The 25678-nt window shown below is 44.1% G+C and overlaps 1 protein-coding gene across 5 annotated transcripts in view; it reads left to right on the top strand.

Moving 5' to 3' along the window:
- Window positions 1-1787: 1787 nt before the first annotated feature.
- Window positions 1788-25678, top strand: part of PACSIN1 (protein kinase C and casein kinase substrate in neurons 1) — a 67529-nt gene continuing 43638 nt past the window's right edge. For 2 of the 5 annotated variants that reach the window (XM_083745021.1, XM_083745022.1), the window contains exon 1: window positions 17420-17906. The gene's annotated coding sequence lies outside the window, so the exon portion shown is untranslated. Of the gene's footprint in view, window positions 1953-17419; window positions 17907-25678 lie in introns of those variants that run through there. The other 3 variants (XM_083745025.1, XM_083745020.1, XM_083745024.1) reach the window with 3 other exon arrangements.

Genomic DNA, 25678 nt, shown 5'->3' with positions numbered 1-25678 from the left:
TGCACTGCAGAAAGCTCGCTTCTGCCCCCTCCCATAAATCTTGCGCCCCCTAACATATGCCCATGTTTGGGGCAGTAAGTTAACATTTTTATGCCATAGCATTGCTTAGAAGGAAAGTTGTTTCTTCAGTCCATTTGTCCTGGATTCAGGAAATCATCTTTCCTTCATTTGGAAGTTACACGTTTTTGTTGTTTCAGTTACATAACAAATTCCTTTGGCTGCAGTGCAATTATTCCACATCTACAGCAGCAGTATGCATGAGAAGAAAATATTGGCCAGTCAAAGCCCGAGACATATTCCCTGGAGTTCAGGACTATTCTGGGCTGACTGTGTCAAGCAAGAAAGAAAAACTGCAGACGGAAATGTTGATGGGGTGGGGGATATGTACAGGAGCAGTGTCACACTACCTTTCTTACGTTCCACTGCAGACCATAAAGCATCACTGTTTTGTGATTTTTAGTTTGTCCTAATAAAAGCACTATGATACTTTTCCAGTTTGGATTGTATCAAGTGTAACACATCGCCACAAGAGGGCAAACTAGTGGCCTGATTCTCTCACAGCAGGTTTTCGTCAATGGAGTTCAGTTTCTTTTGTTTAATAATTACAACGTTCTTTTCTAAAAGCGTATTCTACAGAATCCATCTTTGCATCTACTGCTACCCAGATTGTACATACTTCAAGTCAGGTAATCCAAGGATTATTTTCTGCATTACTTATATGTGGCCCATCTTTTTGTCCGTAGAGTTTTCCAAACATGTTTAGAATGTCTAGCAGCAGTGACATTTATTTTACTTTAATGTTATTTTTATACAAGCTGTTTCAGTATAATGCACATGGGCAAAACATAGTTCATTTTTTTTAAAGGAAACAAACAGAGCCACAGTGCCTGCTTCCAGACTTAGCCCCAGTCATTGCTCTTCAGCTGTAAACTACAAGCACAATTGCAACTGGCTATCCACATTATCTAGAGCAGTTCTGGGGAAGCTGTGTTCCTCAAGGTGTTGTTGGACTCCCAACTCCTATCAGCCCCACAAGCATAGCCAATGGCCAGGGATGATGGGAATTGGAGTTCAGCAACAGCTGGAGGGCCACACCTTCCCTATAGTATCTATAGCATCATGCCTCTTTTGTGTGTACATCCTACTATCTTCTGTCCATACCAGTGGGTTTGACATAGATGCTTTGATTGGTAACTCTTTGAAGCTCAGCACACATTCACTATAACTGTTCTGCTGGGTACCATTTTATGACCCCTTTTCATTTTTTAAAATAAATTGTTTAATAATTGGTTAAACAGTTTCCCAGCTACTTCCCCCCCTTAATTGTGATAATATTACTTTCAGCCCACACAGGGGCTAAATATGTGATTGGCATCAGGTCTGCTTTAGCTCTGAGAATCTGGTGGTGGTGGTGGTGGGAACTGTTGAAGTAACAAGGAAGAAAGAATGAGAAAGGGGAGAAGAAAGGAGAAAAAGTGGAGGGAAGTAGAAGGGAAAATGGGAGGTGGAAGAAAGGGACAAATTTGCAAAAGGCTAGATAAAAAGACACAATGGCAAATATGGGGGGGGATGGGAAATAGGGGGATCCCAGGAAAGGGAGAGCACTTATACCCCCTGATCTTATTTTTTGCTTTCTCTGCAGTAATGTTTTCACCTTGTGCTGTCAGCGAGTCATTACTCACAGCCTGGCCACCGATTGGCTGGCTAAAAATGCCTCTCTAATCTCTGGGCTGATCTTTACCCCCCTCCTCCCCATCTGCTGTGACCTTCCTTCCAATGTATACAGGCAGAGAAAGAAAGAAAGGGAAGAATCCAGTATAGTTCCTTTGCCAGGCAATCTGGCATCCTAAACTGAAAGTGAGCCAGGCAGGCCAGACTGCTATCAACCTGACGGGCATTGGGACCTCGCTTATCTGGCAGCATCTGATGGTCTCTACAACCACTCCAGAAAGGTAGGCCATGAGGGATTCTCCCGTCCCTTAAGAGCATCTTTATTGTGTCATCTGGGGGGTTGTACTCACATTACAGCAGGCTGTTCCATCAGCCAGGTGGTCCACGGCATCAGACTACATTTTTTTGGGATGGAGCCAGCCTTGGCAGGGTTGTACGTCGCTTTTAGTATGCCGGCAGCCAATCTGCTAGGCTGATCTAAAGGTGCGGGTGTTAGGCCTATAATGTTCCCATGAGACAAGCTGGCATCAGGTGACTGTTGAGAACCGTAGAACAGCATAAGGTCCTGTTTCTAATTGCTGTGCTGCCGTCATTCCATTCATGCTCACAAAAGACACAGACACTCATGAGGCATTCTCACAAGGGGTGGCACCACGTCGTGTAAGGATCCACCTTTGGTTATGGCAGGGTTTTTGTTTTGGGTGATTTCCACCTCCCAACAGTTCAAATTACCCTCAATGGCTCTTATTTCACCACTTCAATTCAATAGCTCCCTCCCAGCATAAGCAAAGCCCAGAGGATTCATTAGATCAGTGTTTCCCAACCTTGTGCCTCCAGCTGTTCTTGGACTACAATTCCCGTCATCCCTTGCCACTGGTCTTGCTAGTCAGGGATGATGGGAGTTGTAGTTCAAAAACAGCTGGAGGCACAAGGTTGGGAAACACTGCATTAGATGCTATCCAGGTAGAAAGAGAAGCATCACTTATTATACAAAAGCTGGTGGCTAGGAATGAGGTTGATGGATGTGTTGTGTCTGAGAGGTGCTGGGTAGTCTCTAGCTGAGTTCTTATACACAGTTGTTATAGATGTGTCATGTCATATTTCTTGTGTACGCTGCAACATGGGCATTGATGGCACTATACAAATAAAACTGAAACCCAGAATATATTCAACACATGATATAGAAATATGGTGTGACTGTGATCTGGAAGCTCTATCAGTGTAATACGCAGATACCAAACAACATTTAGCGTACCATCTTGGTTGTAATTGTGATTTGCTGTCCCTGACGGGAACATAAACACAAAGCTGGCACCATCTTAAGATCAGCTGTTCTGTCTCTGATAAGCGCTGATCCATAAGCTCTACAGAATCTATCTGGGTCTCCTTGGTTTTAGCTTTATACCTTTTTACACTGCCAGCTGTTTCTAAGGCAGCCATGCAGGAGAGGAAACAGATTAGTGGGAAATGATTAGCCTAGTAGGGTGTTTTCCAGGTCTCCACTAGCATAGTCTTCCAAGGAAGACTGCGCAGTTATCCATTGGCACAGTCTTTTCTGTCTCTGCTCCAATGTAATGAAAAGCCCCTCCCACCTGAACATCAACAATGGGAAAAGGCATAAAGAAACACCACTACTTCAGTCCTGCATGACAAGAACAACAGCAACAGAGCAAATTTATGCAGGTCTACTCAGGAAAGTGTGTATAGGATTGCATGATAAGCTGATAAACTCAAATTTGAGAATGGAAAATTATATCTGCACTTGGCTGGAGTAGTTCAGAGATGGGGGCGGAATCACATTTTAATATTAATAAAGTTATAAACAAAAGGCTCATGTGTTGTCTGGAAATATGCCAGGGAGCCACATTTGGTCTTGGCTTTCTGATGCAAAGTACAGAAGGTCACTATGCTGTAACAGCTGTAGCATTTGAGGTGGCCTTGAATGAAAACTAACTTTGTCAATGTAGATTCATCTTACCATTACTTAGGGAGTAGTTTAGTGACTCTCTTAAAAGAGTTCAGTTTTCTGAGTATCAAGAGATGCCCACACTTGCTGCTAGAAGACACTACTTTTCCAGACAGAGCAAAGTTTTTGATAGTGATGCCTTCCATTCCTTTCATTCCATCTTGTTCCTGCTAAGAAACTTTTCAAAATGTTAATATCTTTAGTAGTATATGTACACCCAGTGCAGCTCCCTGAATTATTAATTGTCAGTGCAATCCCTTGCATGTCTACTCAGAAGTAAACCTCAGTGACGCTTACTCCTGGGTAAATGTATAAAGGATTGGCGCCTTAGATACCCAGGACCTCAACCACTCCTGGATGCAGTGCCAGGCTATTTTGTGCCCTTGCATGCACATACCTCCCAAAATTGCTAACTTCAATTTTCAAAAAGAGATGTCTTGTAGAAAAAGCAACAAGCACAAAACTTGAAACTGCTAAATTTATTTTAAATTGCAAGAATAAGTAATACAAAAATATTTTATTATTTTTCTCAAATACAAAAGAAAATGTTTTAGCACATAAATCATTTTGAGTAATTTTGTGAACTGTGATGTTAAAATTAAAAGTTTCAATTTCAGGCATATCAAAACCTCACTTTGCATGCCTTTTCGTTTACCAGTTCCTTCAGGCTGATGCTTAGGCATGTTCAACTGATATAGTTGGTAAGCCAACTAGTCTATTTTGCACCATTGTTCAGTGTATGTCAATTTTTATAAGTTTGAGCTTTGAGAAACTGTGTTCACCACTTGCCACTGACACTGGAAATGTGAGAAGGATCCCTAGAGCAACAGAAACATTAGGCACATTACCCAACAGTTTTTGTTGTGGTGGTATGGACTTTGGATTCTTTGAGTTATAAGTTCAAACTCACAGACTTTCAGCATCAATATCGTTGTTTCCATTGTGCATCAATGATTTTTTGAAATTCTTGCAGGCCTTAAATGTTATGTACTGAAGTTCTCACCTTGGGCCAGCAGGGGGATAGTGTAGATAGTTATGCAAATAAGGGATTGAAAGTGATGTTCAGTGATTGGATAGTTTTAGAAAATTGTTACAGTTACGTTGTACTGGAGCTCTATATAAGCAGGCTGACTGAACCCTTCAGTTCAGTTCTGTTCTGGCCTGTGAATAAACAAGAGCTGTTTGAAGAATCGCTGTGTCGTCTGATATGTTCACCCACAACTTAACATTAAGTATGTCTTCAATATATTTTTTTGTTGATACTGTATATATCATAGCCAAATTGGGAATTCCATTGTTGTAGCTGTCGGAATCTCTCTTCAACGGCTTGTGTGGCCATGTCTAAGACAACTTAGTAGAAACCTACTTTGAATTTCTGCTTTGCATCTTGTGGTGCCTCTTCTTGGGCCTCATACTCAAACTGCTGTTTCTTTCTCCTTTTTCTAACTTGTTCTGTCTCAAAGTTCGGTAGTATTTCCAGCTGCTTTGCAATATCTTATAAGACAGAACAAAAACTAATCTATATGAAATTGTGCCCCTCAAAGGTCAATACTGTGCCCCTCTTGATATCTGCACCCTAGGTGACTGTGTAATTGGCCCAATGACAGCACTAGCCCTGCCTGGGCCCAGTGTCATCTAGGGCCCCTGCTGGCATTCCAGAGAAACTCAGGCTGCTTCTTGTCCTTTTTGCATCCAACCCATGTGTATTTGTTATGATAATGTTGTTCAGGGGCTTGTGTCTCTAACCCAATCTGCTTCCTCCTGGTTTGAACAATGAAATTAAAAAATTCTGGGAATTGGTAATTTTCGTACCTGTTTAGCTGAGCCCACTAACAGTTTTATAAAGTTTTATAAGTGATATTATAATGCAACATTTTATTTTCAAGCAGTATGTCTTTTTCTGCTGCCTTGATTCCATACAAATAAATATAAGTTCTGAATTGGGGAAAATATGTGTTTTGCTATTATGATTCTGCTTCTGCCTAAAACTTCACAATGCTACCGTCTAAGCTCCATCAGACTGTGAGAAATGGACATTTATGGACTTAAGGGGGCAAATAAGCTTTCTGTCAGCTCACAAGGCAGCTTACCTGAGTGCAACTGCTCAAGGTGTCCTCAGCCCAAGAATCTGTGGGAGTGAGGGTTACCTTTTGTAATTGAGATGCTAACATAAAAGCTGATGAACCTAGCTCATTCTTTGTGTCATTTTGGTCAAACACAGGAGAAGCATTACTGTGTACAAATAACTCCATTATGACATTTATTTACATTCATTATTTAAGAATATTTCTAAACCACTTTTCAGCTCTAAACAAGGCAGTTTAAACACACAGAGGAAAAAATAAAATTATTAAACATGTTTTAGCAAAGATCAGATACATAAAGAGCAGAGAAATTAAATAATGTATTCAAACTGAACACAATTAAAAGCCTCATGAAAGACAGTAGAAACATTTTACTGCCAACTTAAAAACCACCAGGGATTTCCTTTGGGACTGGGGTGCTGATAGAGAGGAGACCCTATCTCAAGTTCCTGTCAACTGCACCACTTGCTTTAGATCAAGGATGGGATACCAGTTGCTCTCTAGATTTTGTTGGATTCCAACTTTCATCCACCCCAGCCATCAGGGCCAATGGTCAGAGGTGATGGAAACTATAGGGCAACATATGGACAGCCATAGGTTCCCCATCCCTGATTTAGATGGAGAAGGATCTATAAATATATAAGGATATATCTGCAGAAGCGACACATACTGGGGGTTCCAATTAGGTATTTGTGTATCTGGATCACTTCAGATTTTGAGGAGTTAGTACAAGTTCAGTTCATAATAAACTCCAAGAGTAGTTTATAAAACAGGACCTGGCTAGATGGGCTTAATTGGAAACTGGAGAAAACATGCTATTTGGGTTTTAATTTGAACCCAGCTTGCCATTAAGCAGTTTTAGGCAAAGGATGGAGAGGTTCCCAATCTGTTTCTAGTTCAAAGGGTTCAGGAAATATCAGCAGGCATTACTCTCTGTCACCTCCGTTGGCAGGGAGATTAACAGTCTTGGCCAGGGTTCACGTGAACAACTGGTGTAAACTGATATCCCCAATTGGAGTTCAGCACTGCGTCAGCCTCATTCGTGAGCATCTCTTGTCTAGATTCCCCTGCCTCTCTTGATCACAGATTCTTATTTGGCCAAGGCTCTAACAGGGCACTCCGTTGTTCGCCATTGTTAAGCTCCAGGCAGCAGCCTTTATCACAGCCCCACCCTGGGGGAATTCCTTCCAGATATAATATCCCCAGGCTGTGGCTCTAAGCCTGTCACCTGCTATTGTCCCACAAATTGATAACACACACTCACAGGTTCTAGTTACAGCTTTCAGAAGCATCCACCTACTGTATGTGCTGGGAGTAGAGCTGTCACGAAACCATTAGCACCTATGCCTGGAGGGCAACTACCCTTTTTCACATCAGCGATGCTACAGCCTTTTACCTTGTCTGGCTACGTGCAGCAGAAACACAAGGGGAGCTGTCGAGCTCTCATAGTGCACCAGCAAAAAGGTATAGCTGTGCAAGCTGGTCTTGTTCTCTGTGCAATTGGAAGAAGTGCTAGCAAAATTTTCACATGGCATTTATTGTATGGTTTTATGTATAACTGTTGGAAACCGTTCTAATATTTTTAATGAATAGCATGGTATAAATATTTTAATAAATAAACTGCTTTCTCTTCATCCAGACAGGTTAGCTAGGGCATTACTTAGCTGATCTTACAGGGCAATTACCAGTTGTTAGCCTGTTTCAGCATGTAGAAATATAAATGCAATAACAAACATCTGAAATGTATTTATCTCAAGTGGCTCTGGATGTGGCTGTCAGGAAGGAGACCTCCCTACTCCTAGGACTAACCAAATCTGGTGAGAGATATGATTTTAGTAGTAAAGGTAAAGGACCCCTGGATGGTGAAGTCCAGTCAAAGAAGACTATGGGGTGCAGCGCTCCGCTCTGCTTTCAGGCCAAGGGAGCTGGCATTTGTCCACAGACAGCTTTCTGGGTCATGTGGCCAGCATGTCTAAATCACTTCTGACACAACAGAACACCATGATGGAAGCCAGAGTGCACAGAAACGTTGTTTACCTTCCGGCTGCAGCAGTACCTCTTTATCTACTTGGACTGGTGTGCTTTTGAACTGCTAGGTTAGCAGAAGCTGGGACAGAGCAACGGGAGTTCACCTGTTTTTAGTAGTAACACTTGTTATTGCCTTGATGCACTCTGCAAATATCTCTAAATTGGCCAAGGCTCTGCCTCACACAAGGCTCCATTCCATATTAATGTTTAATTTTAGTTCATGCAACAGCCTTCAGCAGACATCCTGGTGGATGGGAGATGGGGGCATTGTTTCCTACTTGTTAACAGCAATTAAAACACTAGCTATTCAAACTAGGACTCTTTGGGGCATAAAGGGATTATTTCTATCAAACAAACTGGTGAGCACTACTGTGGCTCCCATTCTTGACTTACTCATATGCTTACTCTTTTCTGCATGGGGCTTTGATTGAACAAATGTGGAGCTGATGTGGAAGATCCTGCCATGGATTTCAGAACCATCTTCTCTCTCTCAGATTGATGCCCTGGTCTGCTAGGTATGGCAGTTATGCCGTAGGTAGTTTACATATTTCATTTCTGACCCTCTCCAAGAATGGCTATACAACAAATTCCCTTTAGTTTCCTCAATCTCAGATAAGCTGCATTTATGCCACATCCAGCAAAATACTTGGTTTACTGTTCGTTATTAGTGCTTCATATACCTGCAGTTATTTCAGTAATTGATTTTAGGTATCTCCTGTTAAGAAGCACCCAAGTTTCTTATATAACCTGTATTATAAAAATGGCTGGCCTTCTCCAAACGATTGCCTAAATATATATCCCTTCTGCGCCAACAGCCACAGATGAATTCTTTTTCCTCAGTATCTGCTGCCGTCACACCTCCCCTTGCAAATTGTAGCTGCAAGTACTTTGATAACTGGATTAAGGAGAGCCTTGCTTGCTCACACTGCGGCTCCTTGGCTTTTGTGTCCTCTGTGGAAATGCTAATTCAAACATTTCTACAGCAGCTCTCCCAAAGTCTCTGACAGCAGACTGATGTTAGGGGATGCTTAGCCTTCTTCCTCCTTCTATTTCTCGTCCCATTTAATAAAAGAAGAACAATGAGCAGTATACAATACTGTGGTGCATCAGCAGTCCTCTCTGGTGCCCACAGAAATAGGTTCCGCAGGGAAAATATGTGACGGCTAAAAGCTAAGGAAACATAGGGGTTAGCGCAGGTTTCTTCACAAGCAAGCACAGGAGGTTTCTGACACTGCTGATTAACAATGTGAATTTCAGTGTTAGCAGTGCACAAGCAGGGAATGAGTCGGACCAATTATCTACATCCGGCCTGAACTGGGGTCTGAGTGGGACAGGGGAGCTTGGGAAAGTGGTGTGGCCTGTGAAGGGGGCATGGCCTAGGGAGAGTCCCAAGGGCCACACAGCTTGATGTTCCTAACCCTTGTTTGATATGGTACAAAGTTTGATATGGTGCAAAGGAAAATAAGCATCTTAAACCTCAATGCCCCTACAGCTTGGAGCATGGCTCAGGAAGTTTTGCACAAGGGATTAAAAGCAGAAGTGATGTGCAGATAGCTAGGGTGTGAATAATCTTATTATTTTGGGAATAATATGGTCTACTGAGGTCAGGTGGTAACTGTAAGGGTGAACTGTGCTCAGGCATGATTGTGCCTTCCCTTTTCTAAACTGGGCTCATTTTTTTCTGCAAGCACCTGCCACGGCTGGCCAAGCCATGATCAGATCCTCTCCAGCAACTTTCCCTTGGCCTTGCTTCCTCAAAATGAAGCAGTGATTAATAGGTTGCTAGTACTGATGAAACTGCTCAGAGAGCCAGGATGGATTTAATCGTAAAAGGATTCTGAATCGCTGGCACTTGGATTCTGTTGTACGTTAAGGGTAGCTATTGATTTACTACACACGGGGGCAGATGGCAAGGGAATAATTTCTTTTTCTGAAAGAGACAGATGTGAATAGACCAAGAGGCAGTGAAACTATTTGCAATTTGAACTGAATTCCAGCCTATTGCACATAGTCCCCCTACCCTCTGTGGAACAGTGATTGTTGGCCCTTGATGCTCTTTAGCTCATTCTTAACAGCAATCTAGTTCCATGTGTCATAACACCCTGCTTGCCCACAATGTTGGCGCCTTTTCTCATATTAGGAATGAGGAACCTGTGGTCCTCCAGATGTTGTAGAGCTCAGCTCCCTGCTCTTGCAATTCACTGCCCCCTGCAGGAGGCAGGGGAAAGCTGAGCTGGCAGAGTTAAAGGGCTGCAGGAATTGAGAGAAACACTGGTTGGCTTCACGGATTTTCCCACATTGTGATTTCTGCATAACGCACACATGATTTACGATATATTACCAGGTCAAAAAATATCACGATATGCACTTCAAACCAGTTTTGGATGGTATGTTGATATATCACCCAGCCCTAGCTAGATGCACAGCAGTAACACATGGGACCAGTAACACATACGTTGAAGCATAGCCAGCCATCATGATCCTGATCTGTCTACATGAACTTAGTCTGCACATCCAGTTCAAATACTAGATTGTGCTTCGGGTAAGAAAAGGAGGACAAGATTCTGTACTTTTAGTAGGTTATACAGTACAGGAGAATTTCAACAAGTGCAGCTTTTCACATCTGCATGACAAAAGAAGACTTGACAAAATGCTCTCTGCAATTCCTTCTTTTACATCCGATTTAGCTTTTTTTTTTTTTTTTGCCCAAGGACCACACTGAGAATTGGCCTATCCTCCAGGGTTGTATACCAGAGGTGGGCATGGGGGAAATGGCCAACACACTAATCAGCACATCAGAGAAAATGCAATCTCCAATGAAATAAGAGATTTTAAAATGAGAGGGACTTGCAGAAACACAGCCTCAACTCATCATTACCTGCACTTTGCCCAGCCTCTCTCACCAATGCCAAGTGGATGCAAAATGCAAGCATGATAGCCTGGAAGGTTTTTTGCACTCTGTGACACAAATAGCTCTACGTGCCACAAATCTCCAGAACTGGACCCTGTCTATATTAATAGCTGGGCTGGGATCTTGGGAAAGTAGCAAGTCCCTTTTCCCGGCCTTACAAACAGCATCTTCCACAAAGATCCTTGCAGCTTGCCAGAAAAATTGAGCCCTTCATGTCAGAGACCATGCCCTTTCCCTGGAAAGAGTTCCGGAGGATGCCTGAAGGGCTGGAAATTAGCAAACAAAAGGTGGATTGTTTTGGTGGAATGAAGCTGGGTTTCTGATGCCACCTGCACAATGACACAGTCTTTCACAGCGATTTGCTTTCTGAGCAAGCAACTGCAGAGGGCCCAATTATTCTGTGATTCTAATTAAGGACACAAATAGCGTAGCGTCTGCATTTTCCCAGGAAGTAGGGAAGGGTAACTGAAACAGGCAACTAGCTGAGTGCATCACTTGTTTGAAGGTGGAAGGGACTATGGGAAGCACAGAGGCAACAGCCAAAAGCTTCCAGCTGCTTCTACAATATGGCACAACAACAGGCCACAGAGGACTCAAGAAAGCAGACTTGAGATGGGATGGGAAGGTCCCATTATGGCATATCCAGCACCAGTCCTGCCTCGAAGCACAGTGAAACCACCTACTTCAGGCAGCACATTGAGATGAAGGCAGGAATTGGTTTCTGAATGGTGCAGCAAACCTTTAACAGAGATGGCCTTAGGGGTGTGTGCATGTACACCATTTGGGATTTTCATCAGGCAGCAAAAAGTCTTGAGCAAATGTGTGATGTTGCTTTGGTCCCTGTGTAGATGGCAGTAGCATAGTTGTACCAGTGACTGAACCAGTCTGCCATTTAAATTCCCTACTTTGGCTCTGGGTTAGAGCTGTGAGGCTGTACGGCATCCTATCACAATATAATTGATTGCACATGAACATGAAGTGGGTGCAAAATTTGCTCACATGTGAAGAAGAGAACTTGTGTAAAGAAGGAATAGGCCCAAACTAAACATGGCATGGGATATTATGCATATTTATCCTGATTGTTACAAGAAGGAGAATTTGCCCCTCCAGTATATTTTCTTCCATTAGTGGAAAAAGCAGCTTGCACAACAATTCTGAGCACATAAAAATGTTGTGCCAGGAGTGGGGATTCTGCCATTCCTCCCCTTGAACTCATAGCATCTCGTATTCATTTCCGATTTTAAAAAAACGTTGGGAGAAATATATACAAGGACTGCAATCCTATGCCCATTTACCTGGGAGGAGCTTCCACTGAACTTAAGGAAGCTTACTTTTAAGTCAGAATATATAGATTGTACTGTATGAGTCTATTTATTTCCTCTGTTCCCTTCTGCTAGCTAATGAAAGTCAACTGAACTGCAGGAGAAAAAGCTTTGCATACTGAGAAATTGATGGAAATGTTACAATTGCAGTGTTGTTTATGGTGATTGGAGAGGAACAGCAATGAAGCATAACACAGCTATTTTTAAAACCTGTTTCACACACAACATTTGGGCTTGGACCTGAAAAAGCCAAGTGTGAATGAGCATGTAGCCACATGCTGTTAGATTTGCAGAGTCATCTCTCAAAAATGGCTCTTAACAGAGTAAGACTGCTTTCATTACCACATCTGTATGGCACCTGAATAATGGGGCTCTTATCTAAGCCAGTAGTTTACAGATGTTACGTTTGCCTGCATGATAATGTCAGATCCTCCTGTCAGATTTGTCCCAAAGGTGCTGGTTTTACACATGTAGAAATTATCCAGATCTGAAAAGCAAACCAGCATGCTCAAATAAAAAGCTTGTCTATGAAAAGCCAGGTAGCAATAGCAGCAGCAGCAGCAGCAGCAGCAGCAGCAATAATTCTCATTATTTTTTAAACCGTTTAACCATGGGGAAGCATAACTCTCTCGTTCTCTCATACTGGTTAATTCATCTGTAACTTAAACTGGCACAAGGGATTCAGTCTAGCGTATGCACATACAGCAGTTATACCAATACCTGTTTTGTGCAATTCTCTACTGTACCAGAGGAAGCTTCCCCCCACCCCCGTTCTCTGAAAAGTAGAGCTTTGTATTATTCCTTCCATGGGGTATATTCTTATCTCCTGCCTGGCCCCAGTGGATAAAAACTTTACCTGTAGGCAACGTTGGCCTATCTCAAAATGGGAAATCCGGTGAGAGAGCTTCTCTTTGAGATCTTCAGGAGGCTTTTGATGAAAAAAGGGAAGGAACCATATGCCAGAGGAATGAAGGAAAGAAAAAAGAAACATCAGAAGTAACAAAAGGACTTTTAGTTTAGCAAGGTGCAGAAGGAATGGAAGGCAGAGATGAGCCATCAAAGGTAAAGCCATTTCTCACGTCTATTCCTAGCCTGTGAGTGAATTATTGTCTGTCTGTGCCTACACTCCCTCTCCTGCTGAAATGGGGAATCAAGAAGCCAGATGAAGGGTGCTGAAGACAGAGAGCCCTACTGTGCTTCATTAGGAAGTCAAATGTGCTCTTTAGAAGAAAGATGAGAGGCTGCCTGAGACAGGGAGAAAGCCACAAGGGACCTGGTTTACGTTCTCAGAGCAACTTGATCCTAGCTCTCCTGAACAACAGAACAACCCTCCTTAGGCAAACGGAATCATTACTGCAGCTGCTTCTAAGGACTGGCCTGTTGGCAGCTCTAACAGCTTCTAAGGATGTGCCTGTTAGTAGCTTTAGATTTCCTCTAATCTCTTATTATCTATTTGTACAGAAGCACCACTAAGGACATTGGCTTCCTCAAGGAAAGCACCATTCTCCCATAGACCCCAGCCGTGACATTCCAGATTAGTCTTCCCATTTGTGCAACACAGCTAAATCAATGGGGACACAAGATCTGGGCTTTTTAAATTCAAGGGTGCAAGTTGTTTTTCTGCTTCAGATGTTGTTTAACGTCAAGAAAAATCACTTGGGTCAAAGGTATGTTACCCATCGGGAGATTACATTTCTTGACACTGTCTGGCATTGTGAATGGTCTTGCATGTCTCCATTATGTGTTGAGATTGTGGCTCACCACTAACTTCTAGCCTATGACACACTGTGGAGGGTTTTCAAATAAGCAATGGCCATACATCTGGAGCATTCACAAGAACTGAACACCATGTCCAACCAAAAAAAATTCCTTCCAGTAGCACCTTAAAGACCAACTATGTCAGTTCTTGGTATGAGCTTTCGTGTGCATGCACACTTCTTCAGATACACTGAAACAGAAGTTTCCAGACCCTTCTATATAGTGAGAAGGTGGGGAGGGGTATTACTCAGAAGGCTGGTGGGAATGGGTGATTGGCAGATAGCTGTGATGAGCCTGTTGATCTGCAGATAGCTGTGATGAGCCTGCTATCTGCCAATCACCCATTCCCACCAGCCTTCTGAGTAATACCCCTCCCCACCTTCTCACTATATAGAAGGGTCTGGAAACTTCTGTTTCAGTGTATCTGAAGAAGTGTGCATGCACACGAAAGCTCATACCAAGAACTGACTTAGTTGGTCTTTAAGGTGCTACTGGAAGGATTTTTGTTTTGTTTTGACTATGGCAGACCAACACGGCTATCTATCTGTAACTGGAACCATGTCCAACATTCAAGCTGTGACCTACATGTTAAAAAGGTTGTATGAACTAGCCCTTGTGGCTTCTCTCTGTCCCAGTGGCACATTTTGGAAACTGGGCCAATACAACTTTCTTATCTTACATAATGTTGCAAAGAGATGCTGAGCTTTATGGAAAGTTATGCACTGCATGCAGATTCCCTCCCCACTTTCCTTAAATAATTCCTGTTTGCTGCACTGGGCCTTTTATGGGAGGGGATACATTTTCTGTGGTGGAGAAGGCTTGGTTGTGGGAAAACCAGGTATTCACTTGGCTATGATGCTGATTTGGTGGACTTTGGCAAGACACTTGAAAGAAAGCAGTGAGAACAAGGAACAAGGACAGAAGGGGTGGGGGTGGGGATACAGTAGGCAGAAACAGCTAAGTACAAAATAAGACAAAAACATTGCAGATTTCCAGAGAAATGTTTGATTTCCAGAGAAATGTTTGATAGGCCTTTATTTTATTTTTTTGGTACAATAGCTTGGGTTGCACTGTGGAGTGGAGAGTATAATCCACTTGTCACTTAACAGATTTTAACAAGTACAGGCATTCCCCGCATAGACAGCAAGTCACATTTTAGCTTTAGTACAAGTCTCACAAGTTCTCTAGCATTTTATCCCATCTACATATAATGGAAACTTATGGGGAGAAAGTGGGGAGAGACAGACAATCCAGGGCAGAATCCATTCAGAGGATAGCTGTACTGCTCTTTGCCTCTATTTTTTTTTTTTAAACCAAACCACTTTCTCTTCACCTAGACATGGAAATTAAAATTGACTAGTCCCCCTGCTATATTATGAAGTGCCTAGTGCCTACTAAATCAGGTAGGCACTTCATAACACTGGCTATATGCAGGAAGAAGAATGCCTTTGCTCACTTGTTACAAAGCAGTAACTCAAGTACCAACAGTTGACAAAATTGCAGGGCACCACTGAGAGAGCTGGATAGATGGCTTTACTCGAGCTTGTTGCTTTTTTAAATGACTGGATTGAGCACTCATGCACATGATTTGTACAGCTGAGGGGCACACAGCCTCTAATGCTTCTTTTTTAAAAGACCCAAAAATTTGAGGCAGAGGAGTTGTATCACACACTAGTGATGGCACAAGCACTATTCAGGTAGGGGCATGTGGTGCTCACCTAGCCATATTCCACAAAGTACCCATAACAGCAACGGATGGCATACTGGCTAGAGGAAGAAACGTACTTTTTTAAAGGATCAAAATACTGCAAATCACTAAAAATTGGGTATTTAGGGGCCATCTGGTTACCAGCTACCAGAACTTGCAATACAGAGCGGAAATTTTCTTCAGCCTATTACCGCACCACTTTAAAATCACTCTAGTCCTCCAGGGACAGCAGTTACTGTCACATCTTCTCACACATGCAAAATCTTCCCTCCCTCTAGGAGTTGTTGTTTGTTTAATTGGTTAGCATAGACGTATGTCAGTGAACTGACATTGCTGCTGTGATGAGGCTGCAGTAGGTGCACCTGGTAGATTGCTTCATCTTTGTCTTGCTTCGGGGAGCGCTTTTTAAGAGGCACTTTACCTAGGGCAGGTAGGGGGATCCAACTGTGGCTCTACTTCCAAGTCTACTGCAAGTCAGTCCTCCAGTCCAAATAACAAGCGCACATCCCACTTGAGCCTGGATTCCTGCAGGAAGATCTTATAAGAGCTGCTGATACTCTTAGAGCAGAAAAAGTAACATATAAAACATCCCAGAAATAGGCTCCGTAAATAGAGGCTGCTTCTGCAGTGGTCTACAAGAATGGTATACTGTATCTTGTAAAGTTACCTAATTGCACAAGCAAACCCAAAGACTTTGTAGGCTAGGGAGACCATGTTGTTAGGGTAGTCCATGAAAATGCATGGGTGGTCATCTCTCCAAAGTTAGGGTTCCACTTTAGATGACTTCATCTATCATCCTTTTTGGTATTACCAAGGAGTCTGTGATGCATTAGTGCAGTTAGGTAATTTTAGCTTGGCCTTCATGGGGGAAGGGTGTTCTTTCAATGGTCATTTGTATTACTTCACTTCAGAAGTGAAGTTAAACTATGCAACTCGCTCCTCCCACAAGGTGCAGCAATGGCCACCAATTGGGATGGCTCTGAGGGGCTTTGAGAGCGAGAAACACCAGTTCCCAGGATCCTTAGGTATAGGTAAAGGTAAAGGTAAAGGTACCCCTGCCCGTACAGGCCAGTCTTGCCAGACTCTGGGGTTGTGCGCCCATCTCACTCAAGAGGCCAGGGGCCAGCGCTGTCCGAAGACACTTCCGAGTCACGTGGCCAGCGTGACATCGCTGCTCTGGCGAGCCAGAGCTGCACACGGAAACGCCGTTTACCTTCCCGCTAGAAAGCGGTCCCTATTTACCTACTTGCACCCAAGGGTGCTTTCGAACTGCTAGGTTGGCAGGCGCTGGGATCGAGCAACGGGAGCGCACCCCGCCGCGGGGATTTGAACCGCCGACCTTTCGATCGGCAAGCCCTAGGTATCCTTAGGTATACTTGGCCATAAATGTCTATGCCTTCAGGCAGTTTGCCTATTGATACCATTTGCTGGGAACCCCAAAGGGGGAGAATCCTGTTGAGGAGAGGACAGGTCATTGGAAGAGATGGGCCGTTTCGCTGGATCCAGCAGGGCTTTTCTTACGTTTTTCTTAACGTGAGGCAGCCCTGTGGCACCTGAGGGCCCTCTGTTCATTCTGCTGCGTGGTGGGACAGTCTTCCTAAGTAGGTCTTCCATCCCAAAGTCCTGCCCTGAGGGACAGCAGAATGGCTGGAGCATGCACAGACCTCAGCTTCTCCAGGAGACGTCTCCTCGGGAAGGCCTCGCGATATGTACCGTCTTCCGGCCTGCTGCGCACAGATAGTCCCTGGCTAGCAAGCTCGTGTGTCCTTACATGTATCACTTGAGGGAGCACCACACGTGTCGCACGCTTGCCTATAGTCACGCGCGCTTGCGTGTGTCAGCAGAACCCGGCGTTGCGAGCGCGCGGGGAGCGGGGGGGGGGGGGGCGGTGAGAAGAAGCAGGTGCGGGAGGCGGGTTTAAGGCGTTCTACTGCCACCTGCGCGCGGGAGGAACATTCCGCCGAGGCGAGAGCCCGCGCGCAGTGCGCCTGGACATATATGTTTGTGTGTGCGTGCAGTTTTGTCTGCGCGCGCGCAACCCGGGTGGTGGGAGGGAGAGCGGCTGGAGAGTGTGTGTGTGTGTTGGTGGGGAAGAGTCGGCGCTGGCAGGCAGGATGCGCTGAGCATTACCCAGTTGCCATAGAAACCAGCAGAAGGAGGTGGGCGGCCGGTCGAGGAGGGGGAGCGATTTGCCCGCAGTCGTCGCGAAGCTGCTGCTGGAGTCGGAGCTTCGCCAGAGGAAGCAAACCTCGCGCGCTCGCCGCGGTTCAGGTGGGAGAGGAATTTGAACTCCCATTCCTCCCCAGCCCTCGTGCACGTGCACGCGCGCGCGCACACGCACAGTAACACACACACACACCGCTGTGGCTCCTCAGCCTTTCTCGAGGGGTCTTGCAAGGGAGCCTTCCCGGACAGTCTGCTAAGCCTCCCGCGCTAAGCAGCGGCCGGAACTGCGCAGGTAAGCCCTCGTCTCTTATGTCGGGGTGTGTGTTCGTGGTGGGGGGGGGGAATAATTATTGGGGTTCATATTTTGCACCCCCATTTCTTTTCCTCCTCCGCCTCCCACCCGCCAGCCCTGCAGCATCGAAGCGGGGACGGTGGGATTTGAAGCAAAGGTCCATCAGTTTCTGCAAAAGAGGCATGGGGTGGGCACACAGCCCCACCGAAGAACCTTTCCGGAGGGGCAGGGGGCTGGAAGGGGCAGTCCCTGGGCTTCATCTCTTTAGTTGCACTTCGGTAGAAGCTTGTCCCGTGCATCTCTGGATCTCTCCTCTACTTCCCTTTTTTCTTAGGTTTTTTTTTTCTATTGGGGTTGCACCTGACAAGATGTGGGTTGCACTACAAGCAGTGGGAAGGAGAAGTGCGCTACTGTGACAAGAGCCTGCGTTGGGGCTGAATTGTGGGGCAAAGCAGCTGGCAGTTCCACAAGCACCTGGTGGGCGGGTGGCTGGAAATGATACCAGGATGAGCAAAGGACTCTTAGCTGAACTGACATGTGGCTGGGTTCCCACCTTGATTGATGTACCTTGCTGCAGGGCAGCCTGCCTTTGGACACAGGGGTGAACTAGATGATCCCACTGGGTACTTTCCAGCCATGGCGATGATGAGCACATTCTGCAGTTGTACTGACCTTTCAGACTTAGACTGTCTGCACCATTTTCACTTAAGGAAGAACTGCATTGCTCCTTGAACGACAACAACAGTTCTGTGTGATGCAGCAGCAAAAAAAGCTAATGTCGTTCTAGGTTGCATCAACAGACGTATAATATCCAGGTCAAGGGAAATAATAGTCCCACACTATTCTGCCTTGGTCAGACCACACCTGGAGTACTGGGTCCATTTCTGGGCGCCACAGTTTAAGAAGGATATTGACAAGCTGGAATGTGTGCAGAGGAGAGCGACCAAGACGATCAGGGGTCTGGAAACAAAGCCTTATGGGGAATGGTTGGGGGAGTTGGGTATGTTTAGCCTGGGATATATCTATATATTATATCTGTCTTGGATGCTTTAGTTGAGATTCCTGCATTGCAGGGGGTTGGACTAGATGACCCTCAGGACCCCATCCAACACTGTGATTCTGTGATTATTATTAATATTATGAGATTGCAAGACAGGTTGATTTGCCACCTCTTCCAGGGGTGCCAAAGGTTCTGAAAGAGGGGGAGGGTATTTCTTGGCCTCTTCAAGGAAGGAATGCTGGAAACATTTTGGGCAAAGGGAAGGACCATGATCCCTAACTCCATCTGGAATGCCTTCAGATCTCTGATCAAATATAGCCAGCCTTTTTTTTTTTTTTTTAATTTGTCATCTCCAGGCCAAGCTAACGGGCAATGGCAGCAGGGTAGGCCAAGGTTTCCATCTTTTAGGGTCCATAACATTATTCTTTCCATTTCCAATACTGCAAGGGCATTCCTCATTATTCCAGGAAGAGAGAAGCTAGATCTGGAAAAAGGAACCAATGTGATGCACACATGCCTACAATCTGCTTTATGCTGAATTATTTCTTTTAGCTATCTTCATCCTGCTCTATTTAAGCCATGCACCATCACCCCCTCCTCATAGCAGAACGAATTGTTGTTGATGGGGGGCAGGGAGGAAGACTAATCTTTGTAAACAGGTGAGCTATGCCTCATTCCTGTAGGTGTGCTGTGGGAACTCTCTTCTGTGACTGAGGAGAAACAAGGTCTAAGGCGATATAGTTGGTGTGGGGCTTATAGTCCTAAATATGTAACCTGAGAGCAAATATATCCTGTCTATCCTTATGTCTTCTTGCTGGGCAAAGTAACTCAGTCATCAGGTGCAGCGGTTTCTAGAAATGACTTAAAATCATTGTGGTTATGGTCTGTCTGCCAGTCTAATAACACGTAAGATCAGAGGTTCTTTATTGCATGCAGGCATGTTAAGAGTGAGAGCCTGTACTTCGTTGGATTGGTGCATGACCTGTTCACCATGGACAGGGAGGCAATATGGCAGCATAATCCCATTGCCATCATTTGCCCAAATGGTCATGTGAATTGGCCCTTGGATGGTTTGTAGCGTTCTCCTAGATTTAGTTACCTTTAGTCACTCACTGCAATCACAGAAGCCTGTCACTCAATTTCCCCCTTTACGAAAACTTGCATCAATTTCCTGAAGCCATGATTGAAGCCAAGTACTTCACTATCCTTAATACATCCCACATATCCAGTTTTCAGCATAATACCATCTGATTTTTGCCTCTAGCTTTGCTTGCATTCTACAGAGTATCCAGTTCTTCTGTGACTCTCTTATGCATCAAATCCAAATTATATGCTCCTTCATACCCTATCAAGCAAACCCCTTTTATATTACCAATGTATTTTCTCAACAACCTATTGTGGCAAACTGCTATCCCATTTTGATCCAGTCTGTAAGACTTTATAAAACAGACAAGACTAGAAGTGGCACAGGTGCAAATTGGAACTGAAGCCAATAGGATTTTAGTGGCACAAGTGTCAGCCTCAGGACCTCTTTACAAAACAAAGCCTATAAATTCATTCTTCTCTAAGTCCCATATTTGAATAAAGTTGACAGTCTCAGTGCTCTGTCTAATAATTTGTCATGTCACTGTCTCCTTTCATTTGCCGAGAGATACCTAAATATCTCCATTGCCTTGTTTCTGGAATAACTGTAAGCTCCTCTAGGCAGGGACCTGATATATCATCTAGTTTATCCTGTAGAGTATCATGTACATTTGGAGACTAGGACAGAAAACAGAGGCTGTGAAAATATGAAGATGATTCTTGATTGCTGGTTCTTAGATAATATTCTTCCCATCTCCAAAGGAGAGAGAGAAATTGCAAGCATGGAGGCAACCATTATCACGAGGCATGTGCAAAGCTGCTTCCAGGCACTGGCATGCTTCCAAGTGCTGCAGCAAGTATAATATGCAAGTACAGATTCCAGCAAGATCACAGTGCATCCTTGGCATTCTGATTTTAAAGGATGCTTGACAATAAGTTAAAGGCTGAAGTGTTTTTAGAGCAGGCTTCAGCCTGAGGTTTTGTATGCACTAAACAAGACCTGCCATCACGGAAGCAGTCACCTGGAACACGGATGCAATGACTACACTTGCTTGTGAAGCCCTCATAGTCCCTGCCCGAATGCCATGGTTCACTAGCTGCTGTGAGGGCCTGGATGGCACTTGTTTAGACAGCAAAACTAGCCTCCCTTAACTGTTAGGTGTATTTTGTTAAATAAGAAAGCAACATAAAAAGGAATCAAATTCTGTATTCAGAAGAAGTCTGCAAAACACAACTGTTTGCAATAAGGCTTTTCGAGCATTTCAGCAGAATTTGATTCTCCATTCCCTACCCTAGAAGGAAGGAGAAACGTGGGGGTGGGGGGAGTTTTAGTGGAAGGCAGAAAGTGTTGCACCATGCTTCCATTAAATCCATTCATAACAGATGCTAAGAATAAAAGGTTCCCTTTTTAAAAGGCAAACCATCATTTTCTTTCAAAATTGTAAGGTTGTTGGGTGTGGGTCGTTGATTATCCTCTTCCCATTTTGAAATTTTTGATGTTTTCTCTCCTACTAACATCTATCATTGCCAAGCACCAAAAGGAAAACACAAAATTATGATAGCTGGACACCTTCCCATTGCTGGCTGATGGCATCCAAGGGCATTGTTTTCTAGATGTCAGATTTGCAAGAAAGTATAACACATCTCTATATACTCCTTTTTAATTTGAAGGCTGCTCAATCCTTGCTCTGGATTGACTTTCTTAATAAGGGTGTTCTAATGTATTAGGTCCTTATTTGATGAGAAAGATGATAAAATTTAATATTCCAAGAGTTCAGAGTGTTTCAAAATCTAGCTGTAATCCTTACAACAAGCCTGTAAAATAAGTCACTATTATTGCCTCCAATATTGTAGAGAGAGAGAGATTGGCTGGCCTAAGGCAATCTAGTGAGTTCACAGCAGAGGTGAACTCAAAAGTGGCAACTTGCTGCTACAATAGTTCATAACGATAATAAGGAAAAGGGAAAAAGGAAAACCATGTACATATAACAAGAGCTGTGAAAACTCTGCAATTCTGTGCAAGTGTAGAATTCAACATCCTGTTACTAATATGAAACAAAAATCTGGAAAGGTTGTGAGCAATGCCTGATGACATCCCAAGAGACTGAAGAGGCTTAGTAGCCATTTGCAGCCACAGGCAGACCTGACTTCAGTGCCCTGCATAGCATTCTGTCCTTCCTCATGACCTGCCGAAGCTGATTGACTTCTGCAAAGCAAGCATGTATACGGTATGCAAATATGGTTGGCAGGCATTACTGTTAGAGATTGCAGAATATGGCTTTTCTTGGCATAGGGCTTGAGCTACCTTGGTGCAGGACTTTTATTTTATATATAAATATAATTTGGAAATATAAAGAAGGCCTACCCCTGCTTGTTTTATAGCTTTGCATAGCATAGCAATTCTAATGGGGTTTAAAAACAAACTAACAGGTCACAATCAGTTATATTAATCTTTAGCAGACGACAAGGTATTTCCTTTCCATTGCATAATGTTTTAAACAAGACTTGAGGAACAAAGCTATGCACTGACTTCAGTGAGACTTACTCCCAGGTAAATGTATTGTTACATCCCACCCCTATCTCAAAGTGGTGTGAGACTCCAGGGGTTCCAGCTGCTTACCCAGGGTTTGTGTTTCCATTGGAAATTAGGCACAGCGGAGACTGCAGTGTCTTTATGAAATATGGTTTATTTACACATGATTACAACCTGTGTTTAGATGGAGAGAGTTCCCAGCATTCACATCACAAGACAGTCCTTTGTTGTTTTTCTACGAGCAGCAAACACAGATCTGCAAAGAGAGGAAGCCATGCTATCTGTGCCCCTGCATCATGACTTCTTCTCTTTAGCCTCATATGACTTTCTGTCCACTTCCTCCTCCTCCTTCCCAGAACCACTTGCAGAAACAATTCCTCTCTCTTCTGCATATAGCAACACCCACTGTAACCTGGCAGCCTCCCCCTCCATGCTGGGCAAAGAGTCTTATGGTTTGCAGCTGGCTAACATTTATCAAACAGATGAAGCCATTATCAGTCTTTTGGGTCTTCAGTGACCCACCCCCAGTGAGCCATCACAAGGCTGGCCTCATGAGGCAGCTAGCTGGTCTTATTTCCAGCGCTTGCGAAATTCATGAATTTGTGAGTTTGCTCAAATTCTAAACCTTTACTGAATCTAGAGGTTTGGCAGGGCCTTGCCCCTCCCCAGTTTATAATATATGTTGAGTTGCAGCCTTAAGCTGCAACCATTTTTTTCCCTTTTAAAGATGGTTGTAAAAAACGGGACTACTTTGGCATGGCAGCAGGTTTTATAAATTCTCAGAGAGCCAGTGTGGTGTCAAAGATAGAGGCTTGAACCAGGAAGAGAAAGGTTCAGATCCCTGTTCAGACAAGATGCAAACCTGGTTGATCTTGGGCCAGTTGCAATCTCTCAGCCTAAGCTACCGGTACATTTTAGGATTGTGGTGAGGACGAAAGAATAGGAACACAATGCATACCATCCTGAGGTCCTTGGAGTGTTAGTGGGATAAAAAAATGCCATAATAAATAAACATGTAGGAAGGATCCTGAAGCCAGCTCCATATTTAAAACACATTTTAAATGGGAACCAGGCAGAGGGCCTACTCAGTAGTAGCACCCGCCCTGTGGAACGCTCTCCCATCAGATGTCAAGGAAATAAACAACTATCCAACTTTTAGAAGAATTCTGAAGGTAGTTTTTAATGTTTGAAGTTTTATTCTGTATTCAGTGTTCTGTTGAAAACTGCCCAGAGTGGCTGGGGAAACCCAGCCAGATGGGCGGGGTATGTATGTATGTATGTATGTATAAATAAATAAATAAATAAATAACATTATTATTATTTTATTTTGAGGGTTCTCCAGGTGGTAGCAAACCACAGCCTGTTCCTCTCTTCTAGGTAGAAACTGGGGCAAACCACACTTTATTTTAATCCCACTTCTCTTTCTTTCCTTTTTTTAAAGGTGTGCCTAATCATGCCACTTTTAATTTGAAGAAAAAGCAGCTTCGTTTTTCTGCTGATGACCCCCTACTATTTGCTGCACTTAGAGTACATAGCACCGATTGTGGTGGTGATTTGGGGCAGAGAACTAGCGCATGTCCTGATTCCAGATCAGGAGTGCAGTGCTGGACCAGGGCCACACATGGTTGCTTTCGCTTGAAAATAAAAGTGGCAATGTTAGGCATTGGGGTTGGGGGATTGGTTTGGATTATATTGTTGGGTCCCAAACAAGTGTGTGATTTTGTATCTGTAAGATGTGGGTGCTGAACTTACTAAACCAGCCTCTTGGTTAAGGCAATGAGCCTGCTCAAGTCTGTTAGGCATCCATTCTGAAGAGCTGGTCAAGTGCAGACGTGAAACCATTTCAGGAGGGGATAAGTCCCTCCCCCCACATCCTGGCTGGGAGCAGTGGCGTAGCGTGGGTTGTCAGCACCCGGGGCAAGGCAAGTAATTTGCGCCCCCTAACCCGTGGATTTGCGCCCCCTAACCCGTGGATTTGCCCTAACCCCAGATGTTGCGCCCGGTGCGGCCGGCCCCCCCTGCACCCCCCACGCTACGCCACTGGCTGGGAGCCACATCATCTTGTAGGTAGGAGAACAGTAGCCCAAGAGCTAGTCTTCATTTACTCTTGTCTGAAAGACACAAGAGGCTGAATTTGCTCTGTGCTGAATCCAAGGCTTTGGGAACGCCCCCCTAGAAAGCAAGTGAGGGAGCAATGTCTGTTAATGCTATGAGCCATTCCATCCCATGTTCAGGTTGTATATATGTGTAAATAAAATTGTGGAAGGAATTTAGGACTGATGGTCTGAGGAAGGGGGTGTCAGACCTCCTTAGTTCCCCAGGCAGACAGAACTGCGAGGCAAGCAGAAGTCAGACCTTGGAGGGAGATCAAGGTATGAGTGCCAGCACTCACCATGAAGGTGTTATAGTAAGTGCCACAGTTGAACTAGTGCTTTTCTTCTAGGGGGAAAAGGTGCTGGTACTGCGTACCCTTGAGTACCCCCAGAAGGGGAAAAAAGGACTGAGAGGAAGTATTGTTGCATGCCACTCCAAACTCCTAGTGGTGAAAAATTCCAGGGTTTCAAGTCACTTCGTCAAGGTTTACACTTCCCTTTGGAAATGAGGCACCGCGGACACAGTGGTGTCTTTATGATATATGGTTTATTTACACATATATACAACCTGAGCCTACGATGGAGAGGTTCACAGCATTAACACCACAAAGGGGTCTTGTTTCTTCCATAGCCACAGCCTTGGATTCAAACAGAAATCAAACACTGCTCTCAAACTTTGCTCTGACTCTCCAGCTTACTGCTTTACCTCTTCATAACACCACTTTCAGCCCTCAACGTAGGCCTTGTTAGTATGCCATCTCGCACAGAGCCCCCTTTCCTTTGTTCTCTTAATGGCCCATCACCCAGGCAATCACCTCAGCATAGGAAGCTAGCCTGGGTTATTTTTTAAAGACTTGCTGGATCCAGGGGTAAAAGGATATTGCATGTAATCTACTTCCTCCCCACAAACTCATAACAGTATAAAGCCTCTATAGAGGCTTGAATTGTTCTCCATTAAATTGTACAAGTATAGTGGTTTATAGGATCATTTTTCTATATTATACTATATTTTTTCTAAGGACTTCTGTTAAAATCAGACAGGAATTAATCATCTTTTTTGCAA

Source organism: Podarcis gaigeae (assembly GCF_964106915.1).
Source record: "Podarcis gaigeae genome assembly, chromosome: 6".
Taxonomy (NCBI): Eukaryota; Metazoa; Chordata; class Lepidosauria; order Squamata; family Lacertidae; genus Podarcis; species Podarcis gaigeae.
Note: the sequence above shows the minus strand (reverse complement) of the source record. Positions and strands in the feature narration are given on the sequence as shown.